Source organism: Anthonomus grandis, chromosome 5, assembly GCF_022605725.1.
Source record: "Anthonomus grandis grandis chromosome 5, icAntGran1.3, whole genome shotgun sequence".
NCBI classification, from domain to species: domain Eukaryota; kingdom Metazoa; phylum Arthropoda; class Insecta; order Coleoptera; family Curculionidae; genus Anthonomus; species Anthonomus grandis.
Window position 1 is genome coordinate 35,367,922 of NC_065550.1, and position 17,630 is coordinate 35,385,551.

The following is a 17,630-nucleotide window of genomic DNA, read 5'->3' on the forward strand; positions in this document are numbered from 1 at the left end:
GATTTATCTACCTGATATTCAATTAATTCGAATAGTAATAAATAAATGGATTTAGTTAAATGACTCTGTGACGTTACATTACTAAGTCATTTTGTAATCGTGTTAATCCAATTACACTACTTGTTACATAACCCTTATAACACAGGCTTAAGCAACTCTGTGACGTCACTACGTTGCGACGTTTAATGCTCATCATGCCGATGGTAGGCAACCATCGCGACTTATTGGCGGCCATTTTTAATTTAACGTTATATACGATGATCGTTTCGTTAGTACGTATCATTAATGTCCACTGATTTCTACATATTTACCTGATTTTATTAATTTTTTCAAAATTTGCAAGCATTTGCAGAATTTCTTAATATTAATTATTAATTAATAGCGAAAAATCTTTATATGAGCTTAAATCATGATAAGCCCTGTAATATAAGTGTATAAGCAACCCTGTGCCGTTGCTAGGCAACCATTGCCACATCTGGAGGCCATTTTTAATTCAACATTATATACGAGGGTGGTTTGGTAAGAACGTATTATTAATAGACGCCAAATATATCGATTTTTTTTGAGGTCAAAAGTCACAAAAAATATATTGTAAGGGTTTGAGCCTTTAATATTGATTTTATCTTAAATGTCGATTGTTTATTTGTGCTTTAATTTTGGCGTCCAAGCTGCTAAACTATAAAGTTAAAAAAATATCTGTACATATATTTATAGGAAATTTAATTTCCCACAAAAAACCTCTCTTTGGAAATTTTCGCTAGGTGAGCCATTTTCGAATAATCAAGCTTTAAAGATTGATATATTTTTTAGATTTGTTTTGGAATTTTTGTAACTAACGAACAAATAAATATATAGAAAAGAACAGTATCGATTCTTAAAGGGAATTTAATGCTCTGTAAAAAAGGTCTCTTAACTTTTTTACACTAAATCGCTCTTTCAAAAGTTATTTATAATTGAAATTAAATATTTACTATTAAAAAAAATTTGAATAACTTTTAACAGAGTGACTTTATGTAAAAACGTTAAGGGACATTTTTCCTAGAGCATTAAATTCCCCTTAAGAATCTATATTGTTCTTTTCAATATATTTATTTGTTTGTTAGTTACAAAACACCAAAAGTAAATCCACAAAATATATCAATGTTTAAAGCTTAATTATTTGGAGACGAAAATTTCCAAAGAAAGGTCACTGATTTCTACATAACCAACTGAGTTTCCAAATTTCTTCAATAACAGCAAAGTTTTTCCTTTTTAAAATATTTCAGTTAAAAACTTCATATACACATAAATTCAATTAAATTATTTATCAGATAACCCTTGTAACGCATATCTGTGACGTCGCAATGCAGTGACGTTTAATGATCACCATGCCGTTGCTAGGCAACCTAGCAATCTCTAGAGCGGCGGCCATCTTTAAATTAAAATTTTTTAAAATTTCCGGAATTATATTCAAAATAAAAATTAATAAAATTCCTTTCACTAAAAAATACCTAAACAAACATGGTAAAATAACTGTGTGACGTCAAATCGCTATGACATTACATATTGTGATAATCGTGTTGTTATTAGGCAACCACCGCGTCCTGGGCGGCCATTTTTAATTAATTTAACCTTATATACGAGGGTTGCTTGGTAAGTTCATTATGTTTTCTCTCTGTCAAAGAGAAAAAATGCTTATCCCGTACATATGGTCAGAAAAGAAAAAGAGTAAGTAAATTTCCTTTTTCCATTCTCTGTGCGAGTTATTGATTTATCCGAGGGGCGATTTTGGCTTATAGCCAGCCAAATGATCCATATATGAAGGTACGTCAAGTCTTAGAAAATATATAAAGATTGCCACAAAAACGGAAAGCTGCCTCTATCCCGTTCCCACTCGAGATCAATAGGGTGGGCTTAAGGTTCGCTTCGCTTGCAGCTTTCATGGGGTGCCTCCACCCCCCTCTGCACCTCACCCCCCCGACGCCCATTTTAAATGCTTTGTTTTAGAGTAATTACGTTTCCTTTTAAGGTTAATGGAAAAATTAAGTGGGAGAGAGAAGTGACAAAAAAAAAAAAAAAAGAAAGGGTTTTAATTCGTTATACGCGAGATCCAAGACGGAGGTTTAAGAAGTGGGGCTTTACAACAGTAGGAGCCAGGGGTGGTGTCAGACCGTTATAATTAAGTTAGAGGGATGTTTATGTGGAGTTCCGTTGAGCTGTTAATAATGTTCCGGTTTATTATGGATTATGCTTTGGTTTTGAAGTTTTCTTCTTTTTTTTTAAATTACCGCAGTCGGGAAAAGGCAGAACGAGACGAGAAGAAAAGAAAGATGCCAATAGTGTTTCATGTAGGCTCAACCACTATCCATATTATCCCATCTAATAATGCTGTTTTTGTACTAAATATTTATATATATGATTGTATGAAATTTAAATAAACAAACGATGTTATTATATTGGATATTACCGACGAAACCAGCCTGTTATTCATGTGTGTTATTTTGGAAAACAATGATTTTTGAAAACAGTTTCTTACTGGTAAGTTGTGTGGGGTGGGCGGGGGGGTAAGGGTAGGGTTAATAAAAAACGTTTTTATTTGCAAAAAATAATTGCCTGAGAAAAAATGCCTTTTTAAGAAAATTATAAGTGATAAAGGAATTTATAGTTTTTGTATCTATACTTTTCTCACATAACTTCACTTTCTATTTTTTTCTTAGAGAGAGAGTCAAGGTTCTATTTTTTCATTCCAGGCCCTTGAGGCTCTTTTTTCTTGAATCCAGGAATTGAGAAAAAATAGCCTGAAATTAGAATTTTTTTCCAGAAAATTTATTATGACATTGACTCTTTCTTTTAGGCAGTTTAACATCGGTTTTTTCTCCTCTTAATTTTTTTTTCCTTTCGATTCTTAATGATTTTCCAGAAAACTAAATTCAATTTTTTTCCAGGCAATCAAGGTCCAATTTTTTTATGTCAAGAAGTTAAATTAATAATTTTCTTCTTCCAGGCACTTGAGGGTCTTTTTTCCTTGATCTTATTTCAAAAAAAAAATGCTTAGCATTCTACATTAAATTAGAAATAACTTAATCGGACTACGAGGCAATAAATAAAAATAAAAATAACTTCCTGAAAAAAAACAGCATAGCATAAAAAATGCAAAACTGCCTAAAGAAGTTATCTGGAATATTGCTGGAATAAAAATAAAGTGCTGGAATAAAGAGAAAAGAACCTCGACTGCCTGGAAAATTGACTCAAATTGCCTTGAAAAATGTACTCAATAAAAATTACTCATCATCAATATTTCGTTCCTTCAGGTCGTTTAAGTCACTTTTTATGTTTTTTTTTTTAGATAGTCAAGGTTTAATTTTTTTGATATCCATGAACTCGATTAATTTTTTTTTCCAGGCTTTTGAGGCTCTTTCTTCTTTGATCCATGCTCTTGTCTCCTTAATCCAGGAATTAAAAAAAATTACTTAGACAACTTGAATTAAATTAGACATAACTTCACCTGCCTGGAAAGAATTAAAAAAATAAATTAATAAAACACAAGTGATGTTTTTTCACTCAAATTCATCCTCAGGAATCCCACTATTTTGTCGTGAAACAATCATGAAAATATTTCCAGTGGTTCTTAAGTTATGACCAAAAATTTCCGTTATAAAATTACAATTTGGTTCTAAATTCTTCAAATTTGGTAGCCTCTGGACCTTGGATGACAAAAATCGTCTCTAACTCAAAAAGTTCTTGAGGTACAAAAATTGTTTATATATGAAATTGTTCGGAAATAATTGGACTCTTTTTATGTGTAATTCTTTTTAAAATATTCCAATTATTTCATAGACATATTAGCAATAAAAGTGAGAAATTAATAAAAAAATTAGCAAAAAAAGTAGTCCAAAGAAAAATGCCGTTTTAATTCGAATCTTAAATTCAAAGTGACGTTTTTGGACTCAAATTTATCCTCAGGAATCCCACCATTTTGTCGTGAAACAATCATGAAAATATTTCCAGTGGTTCTCAAGTTATGACCAAAAATATCCGTTATAAAATTACAATTTGGTTCTAAATTCTTCAAATTTGGTAGCCTCTGGACCTTGGATGACAAAATCGTCTCTAACTCAAAAAGTTCTTGAGGTACAAAAATTGTTTATATATGAAATTGTTCGGAAATAATTGGACTCTTTTTATGTATAATTCTTTTAAAAATATTCCAATTAGTTCATAGACATATTTGCAATAAAAGTGAGAAATTGCTGGAAAAATGAGCAATAAAAAGTGGTCCGACCAAAAATGTCATTTTTATTCAAATCTTGAATTCAAGGTGACGTTTTTGCACTCAAATTCATCCTCAGGAATCCCACTATTTTGTCGTGAAACAATCATGAAAATATTTCCAGTGGTTCTCAAGTTATCACCAAAAATATCCGCTAAAATATAAAATTCATCAAATTATAATTTGGTTTTAAAATCTACAAATTTAGTGGCCTTTGGATGACCAAATCGCCTCTAATTCAAAAAGTTTTTGAGGTACAAAAATTGTTTATACATGAAATTGTTCAAAAATAATTGGGCTCTTCTTATGTATAATTCTTTTAAAAATATTCATATTATTTCATAGACATATTAGCAATAAAATTGAAAAATTAATAAAAAAATGAGCAATAAAAAGTGGTCCGACCAAAAATGTCATTTTTATTCAAATCTTGAATTCAAGGTGACGTTTTTGCACTCAAATTCATCCTCAGGAATCCCACTATTTTGTCGTGAAACAATCATAAAAATATTTCCAGTGGTTCCCAAGTTATGACCAAAAATGTCCGTTATAAAATAAAAATCATAAAATTACAATTTGGTTTTAAATTCTTCAAATTTGGTGGTCTCTGGACCTTGGATGATACAATTGCCTCTAACTCAAAAAGTTCTTGAGGTACAAAAATTGTTTATATATGAAATTGTTCGGAAATAATTGGACTCTTTTTAAGTATAATTCTTTTAAAAATATTCCAATTAGTTCATAGACATATTTGCAATAAAAGTGAGAAATTGCTGGAAAAATGAGCAATAAAAAGTGGTCCGACCAAAAATGTCATTTTTATTCAAATCTTGAATTCAAGGTGACGTTTTTGCACTCAAATTCATCCTCAGGAATCCCACTATTTTGTCGTGAAACAATCATAAAAATATTTCCAGTGGTTCCCAAGTTATGACCAAAAATGTCTGTTATAAAATAAAAATCATAAAATTACAATTTGGTTTTAAATTCTTCAAATTTGGTGGTCTCTGGACCTTGGATGATACAATTGCCTCTAACTCAAAAAGTTCTTGAGGTACAAAAATTGTTTATATATGAAATTGTTCGGAAATAATTACACTCTTTTTATGTATAATTCTTTTAACAATATTTTTATTATTTCATAGACATATTTGCAACAAAAGTGAGAAATTGGTCAAAAAATTAGGAAAAAAAGAGGTCTAAAGAAAACTGCCGTTTTAATTCGAATCTTAAATTCAAAGTGACGTTTTTGCACTCAAATTTATCACTAGGAATTTCACTATTTAATCGTGGAACAATTATGAAAATATTTCCAGTGGTTCCCAAGTTATGAACAAAAAATATCCGTTAAAAAATAAAAATCATAAAATTACAAATTGGTTTTAAAAAATTTGGTAGCCTTTGGACCTTGGATGACAAAATCGCTTCTAACTCAAAAAGTTATTGAGGTACAAAAATTGTTATTATATGAAATTGTTCGGAAATAACTACACTCTTTTTATGTATAATTTCTTTTAACAATATTCCTATTATTTTATAAACATATTTGCAATAAAAGTGAGAAATTTTTTAAATATGAGCAAAAAAAAGTAGTCTAACCAAAAATGCCCTTTTTTATTCAAATCTTAAATTCAAAGTGACGTTTTTGCACTCAAATTCATCCTCAGGAATCTCACTATTTTGTCCTGAAAAAAATATGAAAATATTTCCAGTGGTTCCCAAGTTATCACCAAAAATGTCTGTTAAAAAATAAAAATCATAAAATTACAATTTGGCTTTATTGGACTTTTTTCATGTGTAATTCTTCGAAAAATATTCCAATTATTTAATAGAAATATTTGCTATAAAAGCGGTTCTATTTAAATCTTGGATTCAGAGTGACGTTTCTACACTTAAATTCATCCTCAGGAATTTCACTCTTCTCTTCAGGCATTCCCATTTTATTCTAGACTTTTGACGTCATTATTTTTAGTTCTGATAAGTCTGCAATAATTTCTCATATCCTCCAGGAATTTAAGGTAATTTTTTATGTTATTTCAGGAATTTGAAATAATTCCTCATATCCTCTAGGATACGAGGAATCTAGGATATATCAATATCTTTGACCTAGTGACCATATGTTCAATATTTCATAGTCATAGATCATAGATTTAGTGCAAATACGTCTTTTTACACACAATATGAGTGAGACAACAATAATTTTATTAACTTCTTTTAAGTGTGTTTGACTGAGAAGGATTCCTAATTACGAGGGTCCTTTGGTAAAACCCCAAAAAGGCCGCCGCTCTATATAACCTAATTTTTCAAAAACAACTAAAAAGGACAAAAATATCGATATAAACCAATTTAAAGGCAAATATTGTTTCCGGAGGAATCTTAAACGTTATTAATCCGCGATATCTCAAAAAAATTGCCCCCTAATAAGGGCGTCACGGAATATTAATATCAACACAGTAAAGGGGCTCATCGTTACGTTAAGGGGTGGAAGCGAGACAGAGATACTCGCGTTTTCGCATCTCTCCTCCATTTTCCGTCTTCGTCGCACCTCAATCCTCCTTCTCCTCCTCCACCGTCCGGACCTTATCGACAGCAGTTCAGTGCTAAACTCGCGGTCGATGAGACGAGTGTGTACGAGTCAACCCTCCCGGTTCGAAACCCACCCTTAACGCGGTTTTTTTTATTTCAAAAAATTATTATTTTTTTGACTATATGAACCTTTTGGTATATACGGGGGGGTGTTGTTACGAAACGATGACAAGTAGTGACGTATTCGTTTGGTGTTTTGTGCTGTTTTGTTAATTAGGTTTTTTTTTTGTATTGCCCCCAAAAGGATTATTGTCTGGAAAGGGATGTGGATGAGTTATTAGGGTTGAGGGCTGCAGAAAAAGGTACGAGGGTTGAAATATAGGGATTATGTAAGCGCGGTTAGATTAAACGCCCTTGTAATAGACGATTTTTCAGAACTTTAGACGGTATTAGTAAAAAGGAGTAATTTATTTCCGGTGTCAGCTGTATTTCGAGCAAGGAAACTTGAAAAGTTTTCCCTGGATTAGTTTAGGTTCTTAGCTCAACTTTCTGTTAATTAGATGCATCTTGTTTTATAGTTCTATCCTTAGAAGTTTTCGAGATGAACTGAGTAACTTTCTAGTCCGATTTACTTACGCCCTAAATTAAATTTATAGAGTTCCTGTTAATTAAATGCATTTTACTTGATAATTTTATCTTCAGCGGCTTTTGAGATATTTCCAGTTTTATACGGGAAAAGTCGGCCAGACATAATGGCTCCTTGGGGAGTCATCTGAGTTTAGAGAGCGAATCCTATTTAAATTTGCCGCGAAATTTGCTTACAGCCTTAATAAAAGTTATAGGGCCATTTCTCGTTAATTAAAGGCATTTTATTTTATAATTTTATCTCTAGTGGTTTTTGAGTTATTTGAGATTTAGTGGGAGTAGGTTGGTCAGAGACGTTTGGTCCTTTATAAATCATCTGAGTTTAGGGTGAAATAACTTTAAAACTTTTTGTCAAATTTACTTACAACCTTAATAAAAGCTATAGGGACATTCTTCGTTAATTAAGGGCATTTTATTTCATAATTTTATCTCTAGTGGTTCTCAAGTAATTTGAGATTTAGTAGGAGTAGGTTGGTCAGAGACGTTTGGTTCTTTATGAATCTTCCGAGTTTAGGGTCAAATAAATTTAAAACTTTTTGTCGAATTTACTGATGTCTTAAACAACATTTCTCGAACCATTTTTTGTTAATTAAATGCACTTTATTTAATATTTTTATCGTTGGTGGCTTATGAGGTATTTGAGTTTTAGTGCGACGTTTGCTCGTTAGAGAGTAAGCTGAGTTTAGGAGCAAATAACTTTAGAGCTTCTGGTCCAATTTACTTACATCCTACACAGCATTTTAGAGCCATTTTCTGTTAATATAATGCACTTTATTTCATCATTTTAGTTTCAGTGGGTTTTGAGATATTTGAATTTAAGCGGTAGTAGGTCGCCTAGGCTTATTTTCTCCTTGAAGGGTCAATAGAATAAATGTAAGGCCGAATGACTTTAAAACTTTTAGTCGAATTTACTTGCATTCTGAAGAACATTTATAGAGCCATTTTCCATTAATTAAATGCATTTAATTTCATAATTTTCTTGTTATTGGTTTATGAGATATTTGAATTTTAGTAGGAGTAGTTTGGCTAAGGATACCGTCAACTGAGCATATGACCAAATTATTTTAAAAAATTTTGTCGAATTTACTTACGTGCCTTATGAAAAGCCATTTTCCATTAATTAAATTCACTGTATTTCATAATTTTATTTTCAGTAGTTTTTGAGATATTTGATTTTAGGTGGAGGCTCGTTTCCTCCTTGGAGAGGCAATTGAATTTGTGGCCGAATAACTTCAAAACTTTTAGTCCAATTTACTTACGCCCCAAACAAAATTTTTAAAGTAATTTATTATTAATTCAAGGCACTTTATTTCATAATTTTATCTCTAGTGGTTTTTAAGTTATTTGGGATTTAGTAGGAGTAGGTTGGTCAGAGACGTTTGGTTCTTTGGGAGTCATCCGAGTTTAGGGTCGAATAACTTTAAAACTTTTAGTCGAATTTACTTATATCCTAAAAAACATTTATAGAGCCATTTTCCGTTAATTAAATGTATTTAATTTCATAATTTTATCTTTAGTGGTATATAAGCTATTTGATTTCTTGTAGGACGTCTGCTCATTAGAGTTTCAACTGAGTTTAAAACCGAATAACTTTAAAACTGTAAGTCGAATTTACTCAAGTCCAAAATAACATTCTTAAAGCAAATTGTTGTTAATTCAAGGCACTTTGTTTCATAATTTTATCTCTAGTGGTTTTTGAGTTATTTGAGATTTAGTACAATTAGGTTTGTCAGGGACGTTTGGTTCTTAGAAAATCATCCGAGTTTAGGATCGAGTAACTGTAAAACTTCTTGTCGAATTTATTTATGTCCTCTATAAAACTTTGAGAGTCATTATTTGTTAATTAAGTGCATTTTATTTCATAAGTTTATTTTCAGTGGTTTTTGAGATATTTGACTTTAAGTGGGAGTAGGTCGCCTAGGCTCGTTTGATAAATTGGAGGCTCATTAACGTTAAAACTTCTAGTTAAATTTACTCACGTCCTAAACAAAATTTCTAGAGTCAGACTCTCTTATTTAAATGCAAATAATTTCATAATTTTCTTGTTATTGGTTTATGAGATATTTGAATTTTAGTAGGAGTAGTTTGGCTAAGGATACCGTCAACTGAGCATAGGACCAAATTATTTAAAAAAAAATTGTTGAATTTACTTACGTTTCTTATGAAAGTTTTAAAGCCATTTTCCATTAATTAAATTCACTGTATTTCATAATTTTATTTTCAGTAGTTTTTGAGATATTTGATTTTAGGAGGCTCGTTTCCTCCTTGGAGAGGCAATTGAATTTGTGGCCGAATAACTTCAAAACTTTTTGTCCAATTTACTTACGTCCCTAATAAAATTTTTAAAGTAATTTTTTGTTAATTTAAGGCAGTTTATTTCATAATTTTATCTCTAGTGGTTTTTAAGTTATTTGGGATTTAGTAGGAGTAGGTTGGTCAGAGACGTTTGGTTCTTTGGGGGTCAACCTAGCTTAGGGTCGAATAACTATAAACTTTTAGTCGAATTTACTTATATCCTGAAAAAAATTTATAGAGCCATTTTCCGTTAAATGAATGCATTTAATATCATAATTTTATCTTTAGTGGCATATGAGATATTTGATTTTTTGTCGGGAGTCTGCTCCTTAGACCTTCACCTAAGTTTAAGACCAAATAACTTTAAAACTTTTAGTCGAATTTACTTAAGTCCCGAATAAAATTTTTAAAGTAATTTGTTGTTAATTCAAGGCACTTTATTTCATAATTTTACCTTGAGTGGTTTTTGAGTTATTTGAGATTTAGCAGGAGTAGGTTGGTCAGAGACGTTTGGTTCTTTGAGAGTCTTAGTTTAGGGTCATATAACTTTAAAACTTTTAGTCGAATTTACTTACATCTCGAATAACATTTTTACAGTAATTTGTTGTTAATTTAAGGCACTTTGTTTCATGATTTTACCTCTAGTGGTTTTTGAGTTATTTGAGATTTAGTAGGAGTAGGTTGGTCAGAGACGTTTGGTTCTTTGGGGGTCAACCTAGCTTAGGATCGAATAACTTTAAAACTTTTAGTGGAATTTACTTACATCCTAAAGAAAATTTATAGGGCTATTTTCCGTTAATTAAATGCGTTTAATTTCATAATTTTATCTTTAGTGGTATATGAGATATTTGATTTTTTGTCGGATGTCTGCTCGTTCGAGCTTCAACTGAGTTTAGGACCGAATAACTTTGAAACTGTAAGTCGAATTTACTTACGCTCCGAATAACATTTTTAAAGTAATTTGTTGTTAATTCAAGGCACTTTATTTCATAATTTTACCTCGAGTGGTTTTTGAGTTATTTGAGATTTAGCAGGAGTAGGTTGGTCAGAGACGTTTGGTTCTTTGAGAGTCTTAGTTTAGGGTCATATAACTTTAAAACATTTAGTCGAATTTACTTACGTCCTGAATAACATTTTTAAAGTAATTTGTTGTTAATTCAAGGCACTTTGTTTTATAATTTTATCTGTAGTGGCTCTTGAGTTATTTGAGATTTAGTAGGAGTAAGATGGTCAGAGACGTTTGGTTCTTTGGGAGTCAACCTAGCTTAGGGCCGAATAACTTTAAAACTTTTAGTCGAATTTACTTACATCCCGAAGAACATTTATAGAGCTATTCTCCGTTAATTAAATGCATTTAATTTCATAATTTTATCTTTAGTGGTATATAAGCTATTTGATTTCTTGTAGGACGTCTGCTCGTTAGAGCTTCAACTGAGTTTAAAACCGAATAACTTTAAAACTGTAAGTTGAATTTACTCACATCCCAAATAACATTTTTAAAGCAAATTGTTGTTAATTCAAGGCACTTTGTTTCATAATTTTACCTCTAGTAGTTTTTGAGTTATTTAAGATTTAGTACAATTAGGTTGGTCAGAGTCGTTTGGCTCTTTGAAAATCATCCGAGTTTAGGATCGAGTAACTGTAAAACTTCTTGTCGAATTTATTTATGTCCTTAATAAAACTTTGAGAGTCATTATTTGTTAATTAAGTGCATTTTATTTCATAATTTTATTTTCAGTGGTTTTTGAGATATTTGACTTTAAATGGGGTCGCCTAGGCTCGTTTGATAAATTGGAAGCTCATTAACGTTAAAACTTCTAGTCAAATTTACTCACGTCCTAAACGAAATTTCTAGAGTCAGACTCTTTTATTTAAATGCAATTAATTTCATAATTTTTTTGTTATTGGTTTATGAGATATTTGAATTTTAGTAGGAGTAGTTTGGCTAAGGATACCGTCAACTGAGCATAGGACCAAATTATTTAAAAAAAATTTGTTGAATTTACTTACGTTTCTTATGAAAGTTTTAAAGCCATTTTCCATTAATTTAATTCACTTTATTTCATAATTTTATTTTCAGTAGTTTTTGAGATATTTGATTTTAGGAGGCTCGTTTCCTCCTTGGAGAGGCAATTGAATTTGTGGCCGAATAACTTCAAAACTTTTAATCCAATTTACTTACGTCCCGAATAAAATTTTTTAAGTAATTTATTATTAATTCAAGGCACTTTATTTCATAATTTTATCTCTAGTGGTTTTTGAGTTATTTGAGATTTAGTAGGAGTAGGTGAGTCAGAGACGTTTGGCTCCTTGAAAATCATCCAAGTTTAGGATCGAATAACTTTAAAACTTCTTGTCGAATTGACCTACATCCTGAATAATATTCTTAGAACCATGTCCCGTTAATTAAACGCACTTTAATTCGTAATTTTATCGTTGGTAGTTTATGAGTTATTAGAGTTTTAGTGAGACGTTTGCGTGCTATAGCGTCAACTGAGTTTAGGGGCGAATAACTTTAAAGTTTCTAGTCCGATTTACTTACATCCCGAATAATATTTTTAGAGCCATTTTTCGTTAATTAAATGCACTTTATTTCATAATTTTATTTTCAGTGGTTTTTGAAATATTTGACTTTAAGTGGGAATAGGTCGTGTAGGCTCGTTTACTCCTCAGAACTTCAATCGATTTAGAGGCCAAATAAGTTTGAAACTTCTGGTCGAATTTACTTATGTCTTAAATAAAATGTCTAAAGCCGGCTTCACTTAATTAATCGCAAGTCATTAATTATTTTAAGTTTGTTGAGATATGAGATATTTGACGTTTGCTTTTTGGGGTATCAACTGAATTTAAGGCCAAATAACTTTAAAATTCTTAGTCAAATTTAATTATGATCTTAAAAAAATTTATCGAGTCAGATTTCGGTAATTCAAGCCACTTTGTTTTATGATTTGAACTTTAAAACTCTAAGGCGAATTTACTTACGTCCCAAACAACTTTTCGAGAGCCATTTCTAATTGATTAAATGCTGCACTTTGATTTATAATTTAATTTTTAGTAGTTTCTGATATATTTGAGCTTAATAACTATAAAGCGAATAGTTCAAGTTCTTCTACTCCGATCTATTTATACCTTAAACATAAATTATAGCGCTATCTTCCCTTAATAAAATGCCTCTTATTTTATTAATTTATCTATAATAGTTTTTAAGATACAAGAGTTTTAACAACTACTGTACCATGAAATCCCTTATTTTCCAATCCATGTCAAAACCCAAACATCCCCCGTATAAATAAACGTTCCCTAAGGCCGTATGGCGACCTCTTGAACCGCAACCGGATTCGAAACTTATTTCCTCCAAAGTTGTCGTCGTCGTATCACCCCCGCCCCCTTCTCCCCTCTTCTCCACTTCAACCCCCAAGTTTCTATTATTCACGAAAATCCCGCTATTCCGCAGTTTCTCCCGCCCTTATTCAAAGGTTAATTTATATGTATAACGCGCCCAAGAACATTTTGGATAGAAACGATTATCCTTTACACCCTTATCTGCCCCTCTCCTTTCCTCTTCACCCCAATACCCATAAGGTGAAACTTATTAGTTATAATTTATCGATATGGAGTTTAAGACGAAAGTTTCACTATGAAAATGAAATTCTTCCAGGATGAAATTCGATACACGTAAAGTTGAGTGAATAGGGAAATGAAATTCGCCCGCGGGAAATATTCCTGTATCCTGATAGATCACGTATGCCAATAAATCTTGGATAGGGATAACCTTGTATGTATTCATAGGAATATGCACTGAGAAAAAAGTAGAATTTTTCCCTCAAAAGGAAACTATATTTAGTAAAGTCCTATAAGCATTTTGCTTAAGTGCCAAAGAAAGTGCTAAAATGACTAACAGACAGTGCTGCTCAGATCCTAGGGATCTGGATTATCTAACACAAGATTAAGCTAGAACCAGGCCTAATAAAAATGCACTTTTACTAAGTTTAGATCATCGACTTCAAGGAATCAAACAATTGAATTTTCTTGGGAGAAAATGCTCATATCTCTAAAACTATCAAAGTTGGATATTCCAAAATTGGAGTACGGTTTCCCCTAAAAAAATTATTGGACACCTATTTTAGGGTTTTCCCCCAAAAACTTTTAAAAATTGAGATATTAGACTTGGAAGTTGAAAAAAAAATCGTTATTTTAAGGGACAAAGTGCTCATATTTCTGAAACTAAGAGAGTTAGAGATGTGAAATTTGGCACACAACTTCTTCTAATAATTTCATTAGATACGTGTTTAAGCGTTTCTTCAAAAAAAAATTATTAGTGAAGAAATCATCCCTGGAAGTTAAAAAAATTTCTTAAAAAAATAAAACATGTTTTGAAAGGACTTATATCCCTTAAACTAATAAAGTTAAAGAAGCTAAAATTAGAACACGACTTATTCTAATAAATTTATTAGATACCAACTGCCTGGAATAAATTAAAAATTTTTCCAGGAGCTTAAGGGTTATTAAAACCACTTCAATTGCCTGGAAATTTTCAAAAATAACTCCAACTGCCTAAAATAAATTAATTAATTTTCCAGGAACTTGAAACACGTGAAAAACTAAATTAAATCCCTGGAAAAAACTAAAAAATCATCTGAACTGCCTGGAATTATTAAAGAATTTTTAAAGGAGCTTAGAGGTCACTAAAACCCCTTAAATTTCCTGAAAAATTTGAAAAGTGACTGCAAGTGCCTGCAAAATTGACTCCAACTGTCTTAAATAATTGAAGAACTTCTTCAAGAGCTTGAAGGTCATTAAAACCACTTCAATTGTCTGGAAACTTTTAAAAAATGGCTTCAAGGGATTGAAAGAAATGAAAAATTATTCTAGGCACTTGAAGCACCCGAAAAGCTAATTCAACTATCTGGAAAAACTAGAAAAGGAATCCCAACTGCCTGGAATAAATGAATAATTTTCTAGAAACTTAAAGTTCATTAAAACCATTTAGTTGCCTGAAAATTTTGAAAAATGACTTCAAATGTCTAAAATAAATGAATAATTATTCCAAAGACTTGAAGTCCTGAAAAACTGCCTGGAAAAAACTAGAAAAGTGATCCCAACCGCCTGGAATAAATGAATAATTATTCCAGCGGCTTAAAACACCTAAAAAACTAATTTAACTTTAATTACTTAACAAACGACTTTAATTGCCTAGAAGAAATTAAAAAAATATTCCAGGAGCTTCAAACACGTGGAAAACTAATTCAACTTCTTGGAAAAGTAACCTCAACTGTCTGGAATAAATGGAGGATTTTTCTAGGAGCCTAAAGTTGCTTAAAACCACTTCAATTTCCTGAAAAATGACTCCAAGTACCTAGAAGACATGAATAAATATTTTAGGAACTTAAAATACCTGAAAAATGAATTACACTGCCTGGGAAAATTAACCTCAACTGCCTAGAATAATTAAAGAAATTTTTCAAAAGCTTGAAGATTGCCTGGAATTAATGAAGAATTTTTCCAGAAGCTTAAAGGTCATTAAAGCCACTTTAAATTCCAGAAAATGGCTCCAAGTCGGTAGAAGACATGACTAAATATTTTAGCAACTTAAAATACCTGAAAAATGAATTATTTGCCTGAACAATTGACCCTAACTGCCTAGAATAATTGAAAAACTTTTCCGGGAGCTTAAATGTCTTTAAAACCACTTCAGTTGCCTGGAAATTTGAAAAATGGCTTCAAGTGTCTACAATAAATTAATTAATATTCCAGGAACTTGAAACACGTGAAAAACTAACTTAAATCCCTGGAAAAACTAGGAAAGTGATCTAAATTGCCTGGAATTAATGAAGAATTTTTACAGAAGCTTAAAGGTCATTAAAGCCACTTTAAACTCCCGAAAATGGCTCCAAGTCCCTAGAAGACATGACTAAATATTTTAGCAACTTAAAATACCTGAAAAACGAATTTAACTGCCTGGAGAATTGACCCCAACTGCCTAGAATAATTAAAAAACTTTTCCGAGAGCTTAAACGTCATTAAAACCACTTCAGTTGCCTGGAAATTTGAAAAATGGCTTCAAGTGCCTAAAATAAATTAATTAATATTCCAGGAACTTAAAACACGTGAAAAACTAATTTAAATCCCTGGAAAAGCTAGGAAAGTGTAAATTGCCTGGCATTAATGAAGAATTTTTCCAGAAGCTTAAAGGTCATTAAAACCACTTCAGTTGCCTGAAAAATTTGAAAAATAGCTCTAAATGCTTGAACAAAATAAATACTTGTTCCAGTAAATTGGGGCACTTCAAAAACTAATTTAACTGTCTGGATAAAATTTGAAAGGTGACCCTAACTTTCTAGAATAAATGAAGAATGTGTTCAGAAACTTGAAGTTTATTAAAACCACTTCAGTTGCCTGAAAATTATTACAAATGGCTTCAAGTGCCTGAAAGGAACGAGCAATTATTCGAGGAACTACAAACACCTGAAAAACAAATTTAACTCCCTGAAAAAAACTGGAAAAGTGACCCTGATTGCCTGGTATGAATGAAGAATTGTTCTAGGAGCTTAAAGCATCTAAAAATTAAATTCAACTCTCTGGAAAAACCTGAAAAGCGACCTCAACTTCCTGGAATAAATGGAGACTTTTTTTAGGAGGTTAAAGATAGTTAAAACCACTTCAATTGCCTGAAACTTTTGAAAAATGGTTCCAAGTGCCTAAAAGAAATGAATAATTATTCCAGGAACTTGAAACATCTGAAAAACGAATTCAACTATCCGAAAAAACTGGAAAAAGAATCTTAAGTGCCTGGAATAAATAAAAAATTTTTCCAAGAACTTAAAGGTCATAAAAACTACTTCAACTGCTTGAAAATTTTTAAAAATGGCTCCACGTACCTGAAAGAAATAAAAAACTATTCCAGGAACTTGAAACAGCTAAAAAACTAATGGAAAACAACTGCCTGGAAAAGCTGGAAAAGAAACCCTAACTGCTTGAAATAAATAAATAATTTTTCTAGAATCTTAAAGTTCATTAAAAAAACTTAGTTGCCTAAAAATTTTGAAAAATGACTCCAAGTGCCTAAAATAAATGAATAATTATTCCAGAGACTTGAAAGTCCTGAAAAACTGCCTAGAAAAAACTAGAAAAGTCATTCAAATTGCCTGGAATAAATTAAGAACTTTTCCAGGAGCTTTAAGGTCATTAAATCCACATCGATTTCTTAAAAATTTTGAAAAACGGCTCAAAGTGCCTAAAACAAATAAATAATCATTCCAAGAACTTGAAACATTTGAAAAACTAATTCAACTGCCTGGAAAAACTGGAAAAGGAACCCCAACTGCCTGGAATAAATGAAACATTTTTCCAAAAACTTAAAGGTTATAAAGGAAACTATCTTTAGTAAAGTCCTATAAGAATTACAAAGCATTTTGCTTAAGTGCTGAAATTACTAATAGACACCGCGTTAAAAGATGCTTTAATCCAGGGCTGTTCAGATCCTAGGGATCTGGATTATCTAACACAAGATTAAGCTAGAACCAGGCCTAATGAAAATGCACTTTTACTAAGTTTAGATCATAGACTTCAAGGAATCAAAAAATTGAATTTTTTTGGGAGAAAATGCTTATATCTCAAAAACTATCAAAGTTGGATATTCCAAAATTGGAGTACGGTTTCCCCTAAAAAAATTATTGGACACCTATTTTAGGGTTTTCCCCCAAAAACTTTTAAAAATTCAGATATTACACTTGGAAGTTGAAAAAATATCGTGATTTTAAGGGACAAAGTGCTCATATTTCTGAAACTAAGAGAGTTAGAGATGTGAAATTTGGCACACAACTTCTTCTAATAATTTCATTATACATATTTAAGCGTTTATAAAAAAAAAAAATTATTAGTAAAGAAACCATCCCTGGAAGTTCAAAAAATTTCT

At 31.2% G+C, this 17,630-nt stretch overlaps 1 protein-coding gene across 1 annotated transcript in view; it reads left to right on the forward strand.

The window, feature by feature from the left end:
- Positions 1-6,865: 6,865 nt before the first annotated feature.
- The window catches only part of LOC126736680 (leucine-rich repeat-containing protein 24-like), a 156,174-nt gene continuing 145,409 nt past the window's right edge, over positions 6,866-17,630 (forward strand). Inside the window, exon 1 of the mRNA XM_050441169.1 lies at positions 6,866-7,137. The gene's annotated coding sequence lies outside the window, so the exon portion shown is untranslated. The remainder of the gene's footprint in view (positions 7,138-17,630) is intronic.